A 7318-nucleotide genomic window follows, 5' to 3' on the forward strand; every position below is an offset into this window, starting at 1 on the left:
CTTTCTGAGCTTCAGCACCTCTAGCAAGATAATTTAACAACAAGCAACTCAAGAGATCCAGAAGTTGGAGAGAGTTAGCTTTAGCTGAGCCAAAGAACATGTGGGATGCTAACCTAGCAAACGTTTCAGACTTTTCTCTGTGAATTCTGAGAAATAATTTCCTATTTAATGACAGAGCTACACATCTTATCTCAGTCTCATTAATACAGACTCTAATTCAGTGTCATCCATCCATCTTAAAGTGCACTTACCCAAAATATTTGTTGCATGTGCTCCAACAAAACCTGTCCAGGTAGAAGGCCACTTTGACAAACAGGAAGTGGACGATTCCAAGCAGATTTATAGAAGGGGGAACCGGACTGTACTAAGTGTGGTCCAGTATAGAGGGGTATTTTGTGGGTTTTTAAGGCTGATAATGATTATTAGTGAGACATTTGGAGTAGATATTCATTTGCAGTAAATGAAAGTATTTAAAATCTTGGAGTTAAACTTAGAAGAACACAAAGTCTAACAGAAAACTTTGTTGATACGTTTTTGTTTTGTTTATAGATGTTAAGTTAAAGGAGTTTTATTCGTTACGTATAACCAATCAAATCACTCCAGAAGACAGAGCGACCACAGGTAGATAAAGGTTCAGAGCCAAAGTAGCACCATTTTTAAATTTATTTATTACCGTAAATCAGTAAAAAATAAAATACTGATAATCAGTAAATCAGTCAGCAAACAATTACTACAATTCTACAGTGGATGTCTCTTTCCTTTGACTTGTTATTTCTACAAAATACGATGTATATGATGTCATTTTTTCATACCAAAGGCTACACTATGATGTTTTCTAAGAGACATACGATGCTACTCTGTTTGTTCTGGCCCTGGGCTGCTGCACTCCTCCTCTGTTGTTTTCTGGATTGTACTCAGCTGCATGCCTTCATCCACCCGGCCTCCGTTGACTCGTCCCACCTGCCGTCTCTGGAGCTGAAGCTGGACTGGAACAGACCAAAGTACAGTCCAATCACGATGCCAGCTGCCTCTCAAAAGGCTCCTTCATCTGGCAGGTGGCAGCACTTCTTCTGAGGGGAAGCTGAGCTGGCCTGGCAGAACTTTGGAGATGTGTTCTAGTGGTTGATGTGTGGGGAGATAGAGAGGGACCTTTGAACTGTTCAGAAAGGAAAACAGGGAACCCATTGGTAGTTTTAATTTAGGGTGCTACTGCGGTGTGTTTTTGGGTTTTAAGAGGTGAACGGGAAGAGTTTTTTTCGTATTGATTATCTTTTACTTTGTTCCTGGTTGGAATGCCCATCAATGTCAACATGAAGTTCACTTTTAGTTCTGTTTATTTGTATTTTACTAACACCCATTTGTTTTAAACTCCCTCACATGTTGTGTTGTTGTAAACTTCCTCTTTCAAATAAATACTCGTCTAACCCTCTGGAAACCAGTGTTTGAACTGTTTTTGTGTTGCTCCTCACCTACTGACAGCTGTGGACTAAAGGCTATACTGTGACGTTTTTAGAGCGACATGCTATACTATGATGTTTGTTGGGCGACACGCTATACTATAGGCTTTTTTAATTGACATATTACTGTGACGTTTTTTTTTTTTTTTTTTTTTTTAGCAACATATAAGAATTCGAACAGTTTTAAAAGTTACTATACTTTTACTTGTGCAATGAAATTATTATTCTATGGCATTTTTTAGATGACATATTATACTCTGATGTTTTCTTGAATTACATACTATTTTGACAATATACTGCACTATGACATTTTTTGAACCACATATCATACATGACAATTTTAGGCAACATCCTATCATTTTGCGCTTTTTGAACCACATAATAATCTATGTTTTGTTTTTTTTTCTTGCCAACATGCTGTACTATGAACTACAGGCCATACTATGTTATTCTTGAGTAAAGTATACAATACTTTGACATTTTCTGAACTACATCCTATACTTTGGCGTTATACACAGAGTGCTTTGGTTACATGTTGATTTATAATCTAGATTTTTTTTCTGTTTTGTTTTTTGACAGGATTACCACAGACCTGACTGTGAACACCGTCGACACCCACCTGAGGGAGACGCTGTCTAAGATCTCAAGGCTGCTTGGTCGTGGTCTTTCTGGCACGTACTCTTCCAAGATGAGCCGAGAAGTTTAACACTGATGGAATGACACCAGGTCTAAGCCGACAAATTTCCAATTCCTCCTCAACCCATAGTCTCTGGGAAACCTACATGGAGTAAGAAAAGTAGACAGAGAAGTAATTAAGTCTGTACACAACATATTAAAAAGAAATCATGCTAATAAATTAAGTACAAAGAACCGAATTCGCCAATATACTGGAGACCAGAGCTATTTAATTTGATAAGTATAACCTTGTTCAGTAACATTTCAATTATTTGAGAGCAGTCCTAAAGAACTGCCTGTAATCCCAATCATCACCTATGAAAAGTCATTCCAAGTCTCCTTGTCTCAATCGTACGACACAGTGTGTAACTGTATGCAGCACAGTGAGACGGCATACTTGTTTCCGTTTTCACGCTGTCTACATCAACGGAATGCACTGAAACTTTGCCCCCACTAGCTTAGCCTCGCCGTAGCACGCAGCTCAAAGGGGCGTGTCCTATCTACTCATTCATATCTATGAGAACAACAGTGGCTGCACATAAGGACGCCTGACGTTGATTAGCTGCGTAAATACCATTATATACAGTCTATGGTAAATACGTATGTGAATCGCATCATTGGCTGCAACAGCCAGTCACTGGTCACTCACTGACTCACACTGAAAAATATCACAGAATGAATTGTTACGTGTTTATTTTATTTACAATTTAGGTTGGATTTTTTTTTTTTTTGTGCGCAGTGCAGATTTTCTGTGCGCGGAGACCGTGTCAGCAGTGCGCAATTGCGCACGTACGCAGCTTAGAGGGAACAATGCCTGGGGTTGTTCTCGTTTTCCTCTATTAAAGATGAATAATATGTTGTCCTGGCATTACGAAGAGCTTTTTTTTATAAATTACTAGACTATTTTTCCAAGCTACATAAACTTCCTCTAAATTAGTGGAATACCATTTCCTTTCCAGCTTTCGGGACGCCTGCTTTAAAGTCCACAGCTGGGAATTATACCAAGGAGCAGGTCCTCTCTGAGATAGAACTTTCTTTTTTACAGGTGCAACACTATCAAGTGTTGTACGCAGTGAGGCTGCAGCATTATTAACAATATAATCCACTTCTGTGGGGTAAAATTATAATATTTCCCTTCCATTATATCAGTAAGTGGTGCTGGACTAAATAGAGAGGGTATTATTTCCTTAAATTTAGTCATCGAATTGTCAGACAGACATCTACTGTAATTATATTTATTTTTAACTCCTATACAATCTATTGTTGTAAATTGAAATGTTACCATAAAATGGTCAGAAAGAAGAGGGTTCCAGGGAAACACTGTTAACTGTTTGATTTCTATGCCATAAGTCAGAACGAGGTCAAGGGTATGATTAAAACTATGAATTGGTTTATTTACATGTTGAGAAAACCCAATTGAGTCTAATATTGAATTAAAAGCAGTCGTAAGGCTGTCACTGTCCACGTCAACATGAATGTTGAAGTCACCCACAATAATCACTTTATCTGAGCTGAGCACTAAATCAGATAAAAAGTCTGAGAATTGAGCTAAAAACTCAGAGTAAGGAGCAGGAGGACGATATACAACAACAAATAAAACTGGTTTCTGAGCTTTTAAATCTGGATGAGAGAGACTGAGAGTAAGATTTTCAAATGAACTGTAACTAGGTTTAGGTCTCTGGTTCATTTTTAAGCTAGAGAGGTAAATTGCTGCCACTCCTCCTCCTCGGCCTGTGATTGGAGGAACATGACAGTTAGTATGACTAGTAGGAGTTGATTCATTTAGACTAACATATTCTTCCTGCTGCAACCAGGTTTCAGTCAAACAGAACAAATCAATCTGGTTATCAGTTATCAAATCATTTACTAACAGAGATTTAGATGAGAGAGATCTAATATTTAACAGACCACATTTAATTGTCCTGTTTCTTCGCTCAGTTAAAATAGTGGTATTAATTTTAATTAGATTTTTGTGGTTACTATGTCTTTTGTTTATATTTGAATTGTTTAATTTATTGAATTTTGGTGGTCGGGGGACACACACAGTCTCAATAAAGCTAACTGAATTACTGGAGGGTGACAGCTGAGAGGAAACTGCAGAGAGTTGTGGAAGACTACAACTCTGCATCCTGGTCTGAACTCTGGGTTGTCATGCATTAGGAGTTCTAATAAAATCAGCCATATTCCTAGAAATGAGAGCTGCACCAGCCAAAATGGGATGGATGCCATCTCTCCTAATCAGACCAGGTTTTCCCCAGAAAGAGCTCCAATTGTCTATAAAGCCAATGTCGTTTGCAGTACACCACGTAGACACCCAGCGGCGAAACATATCATGGCTGGTCAGATCAGGCAGGGGTCCAGAGAAAACTACGGAGTCCAACATGGTTTTGGCAAAGTTACACACCGATGCCACACTAACTTTGGTGACCTCCGATTGGCATAACCGGGTGTCATTACCGCCGACATGAATAACAATCTTACTGTATTTACGATTATCTTTAGCCAGCAGTTTCAAATTTGCTTCTATGTCGCCCGCTCTGGCCCCTGGGAGGCATTTTACTATGGTCGCTGGTGTCGCTAGCTTCACGTTTTTGACTACGGAGCTGCCAGTGATCAGAGTTGGTTTCTCAGCGGGTGTGTCGTTGAGTGGGGAAAAACGATTAGAAACGTTAAGTGGTTTGTGGTGTGCCGGGACAGCGGGCTTGAGTTTAGGACTACGTTTCCTACGAACTGTCACCCATCTACCCTGACTTCCCGGCTGCTCGGGAACTGCTAGGGCAGTGGTTCTCAACTGGTCTGGGCCTGGGACCCACCATAAAACTGAAATGACAAGTCGTGACCCAAACAATATTTCTCCAAAAATCAACAATTTATTGATTGAGCGTTCGAAGACAAAACTTTTAAACCTGAACTCAAGTACTTCACAACAACTCAAAATCAAGCAGCAATACTAATTCAAGTACTGAGGACTTTGAAACAAGTAGAACAATAGCCTCAAGTAGTTCTCAGGATATATAAAAGTGCATTTTTTTTTCTACAAAAAAAGTGCAATTCAACAAAACCAGTAGCTTCTCATAATACTGCACAAGTCTGCAACATTGCTGTTGTAGCTGGAGAAACTATGTATAGAAATATGTGCAAAAGAGTCCAAAACATGAAAACTGATGAAGTGCATTCAACAAATTATTAAAGTGAAGAAATGCTTAATTTTCTGATCAATCTCAAAATGTAAACACAATAAAACATTTTTCAAAGGGCTTAACTATATTTGAAAGCCAATATTTGGGGAAAAAAATAGTGTGCAATATTGAAAGAAAAGTGTGTTTTTAAGCACTTACAAATAAACAAAAGTCACAAGTCACAATAAAAGTACTGCAGAACTACATGAAGTTCTAATGGCTTAGCTGAGGATGCTTTTTGGCCTTTACAAGTATGTATGCTGTATGCATGATAAAGCAACTCTGAGGTCATGCTCAATGTTCAGTTTATTTCGGTATTTTGTTTTCAGCTGAACAAGAGCTGAGAAGCCACATTCACAGAGGTATGTGGTGCTGAATGGTAGGAGGATTTTTACAGCTCGACTAGCAATGGAGGGATACTCTCTCATCACATCGTTGCACCAGAACTGGGAAAGGCTTACCTCTGTGAATTTCTTTCTGAGAGTGCGGTCACATGATAGCTCCACCAGCTGACATTAATCGCTGCTAGGCAACGTGATGCTTTCCATGTTTATTCCAAACGGGTCGCGCACCCAGTCGTCCTCGGGTTGTTTATCGGGAAAGTAGTCGCTAAACCGCTCGAAAAGTTTATTCAGATGCGTGCTTTTGGACTCCTTTGTCTTCGATGTAGGAAAATCCATATTTAATGTACTCGCTGTCGTACTTGCGTTTAGCCATGCTGCTGTTGCTATGAAAACATGCAGTTTCTTCTACAGTAATACGAGTGTCCTCACCGGTCGCTGCTGACACGACGACCCCCTGCGGGTGCGGAGGGGAACTACAATGACTCGCCACTAAATTGGATTATCTTTATTTTTCTCTCTTTTTAGAAAAAGGCTCGCGACCCACCAAAAACGGCCCCGCGACCCACTTTTGGGTCGCGACCCACCAGTTGAGAAACACTGTGCTAGGGGACGGCTAGCAGAAGCTACACTAGCAGCTATACTATTGCGGTCCGCACCAGCTAACAGCTAGCGGGGTGTTTTCCATGGTGCGGAGCCTCGCCTCCAAAGCTACAAAGAGACTGCATTTATTACAGGTATCGTTATCACTAAAGGAGGCAGAGGAGTAACTAAACATGTGACACACTGAGCAGGAAAGAGAAGGAGAGGAAGAGGGAGAAGCCATGCTAAGTGCTAGGCTAGCGGACAGAGATAACAGATTAACTTAGAATTAAGTACTGAGAAGGTGCTTGAAGAAAGCGAGTGTATGTTACGATTCAAATATTACCGCTACACACAGATTTAATGAATATCAAATTAGATGGAGTGTATAAGCTACAACAGGAAGTGACGCAATACGCTTACCGTGACGTCAGACGTCAGCAGTCGTATCCAGCCATATGTTGCTGCATTCAGGAATGCTAGAATGCTTTAGCTTTTTGTCAGGGGGCTATTGCCTTTCTTAGTATTTAAAAGAATAATTGACTATTTCAACTAGTACTTACAAAAGCAGAGGTTGTAACAATATGTGCATATATGAAGAAAAAAAACTCTACTCTTTATCTGTGGTATTTATTGTCCATTACACATTTTTTGACATCAACTTTAGAACTCAGGCCAAATTCATTACCTATTGCAGTTTCTTAGCAACACAAATTTAAAAATGGTTATTAAATTACATTTTTTTGACCAGGTTTTTCTTGTGCACAATGGGATTCAGGGAAAGTTGACAAAACAAGAACAGAACAACTGAAATTGCAAAAGAGGAAAAGCACAAAATTACTTTATAGCTTTAGATGGTGTTTTTAGATTTCCTTGGTGGGAAAATTTGCAAAACAAAAGTGAAATTTAAATAAGGACAAAAAAAAAGCATCTGCTTCAGCTGGGAAAGAATTCTTATTATTTCACCTTGGAAGACAGCCCTGTCAGGCACAGCTGACAAATGAACTGCCTTAATTGTGTTGATCATTTTAGCTTATGTTTACTCATGGCTGGCACTAAAACTAATTTGGAATACAAAACTCAA

General features: G+C 39.4%; 1 long non-coding RNA gene across 1 annotated transcript; it reads right to left on the reverse strand.

Moving 5' to 3' along the window:
* Nucleotides 1–284: 284 nt before the first annotated feature.
* LOC129349430 (uncharacterized) lies at nt 285–6732 on the reverse strand. The gene is made up of 3 exons (XR_008602430.1): nt 5773–6732; nt 2077–2235; nt 285–1156 (listed from the first exon to the last, which is right to left on the reverse strand). It is a non-coding gene; the product is annotated as an uncharacterized LOC129349430 (long non-coding RNA).
* Nucleotides 6733–7318: the final 586 nt, after the last annotated feature.

Source organism: Amphiprion ocellaris, chromosome 8 (genome assembly GCF_022539595.1).
Source record: "Amphiprion ocellaris isolate individual 3 ecotype Okinawa chromosome 8, ASM2253959v1, whole genome shotgun sequence".
NCBI lineage: Eukaryota > Metazoa > Chordata > Actinopteri > Pomacentridae > Amphiprion > Amphiprion ocellaris.